This window comes from Solanum tuberosum, unplaced genomic scaffold (genome assembly GCF_000226075.1).
Source record: "Solanum tuberosum cultivar DM 1-3 516 R44 unplaced genomic scaffold, SolTub_3.0 scf00192, whole genome shotgun sequence".
NCBI lineage: Eukaryota > Viridiplantae > Streptophyta > Magnoliopsida > Solanales > Solanaceae > Solanum > Solanum tuberosum.
In genome coordinates, this window is record NW_006239115.1 from 269,308 (window position 1) to 270,512 (window position 1,205).

The following is a 1,205-nucleotide window of genomic DNA, read 5'->3' on the forward strand; positions in this document are numbered from 1 at the left end:
TTTCTTTGTCGTGACTAAAAGAAAGAGGAAAATGTATTTGATAAGATATGAGGGGTGATCAAATGGCATTGTTGTTCTGTGTTTCTTTGCCTAGAATTGACTTCTATTTAAAGGAGAAACTTAGATTTTATAAATCTTTGAATAAGTTGAATTGGAAAATTCGTAATTCTCATACCTAAATTATTTTGGAATAAAATTAAATTATGATAGATTTGATGCCAAGTTAAATTTTAAGTCTAAAGAGGCGCGAAAACAAAGCGGGATATTTTACGCAACACGGGTGAAGCGTAAATTTTGAAGCATGGGTCGGTTCATATGTCCCATAAATTTATTAATAATTTGTAGGGACAATTGTATATAATAGCAAACTATTAATTCAAATTAAATGTTATAGACATAGTTTGATTTAATTGTACCCTATAGCAAAATTGTTGCTATTTCGCCTCTCTCCCTGGTGGAATCTCGCTCGCCACTCTCGTTCTCGCTCACCTCTCTCGCTTTTATACAAACACAAATGTATACATTGCGTTTGTGTTTGTATAAAGCGAGAGAAAATTGTATATATACATATATTTTCGTTCCCCTCTCCCAGATCTAGCTTGCCACTCTCCCAGATCTCGCTCGCCTCTCTCACTTTATACAAACACAAATGTATACATTGCGTTTGTGTTTGTATAAAGCGAGAGAAAATTGTATATACAAATACAAATGCATATATTTTCGTCCTATACACTTAGAATTATACAACTACGATCTTCCCCTACCCAATTTTATTTTGTCTTTCTCTCTTTCTCGCTTTATACAAACACAAACGCAATGTATACATTTGTGTTTGTATAAAGTGAGAGAGGCGAGCGAGATCTGGGAGAGTGGCAAGCTAGATCTGGGAGAGGGGAACGAAAATATATGTATATATACAATTTTCTCTCGCTTTATACAAACACAAACGCAATGTATACATTTGTGTTTGTATAAAGTGAGAGAGGCGAGCGAGATCTGGGAGAGTGGCAAGCTAGATCTGGGAGAGGGGAACGAAAATATATGTATATATACAATTTTCTCTCGCTTTATACAAACACAGATTATATAATTGATCTTTAGTATATGGGTACCGAAACAGAACAAATTATACAATAGCTTTCTTTTGTATATGTATAGCGAAATATACATATTTATGTTTGATATGGAGCGCAATTATGCAAACT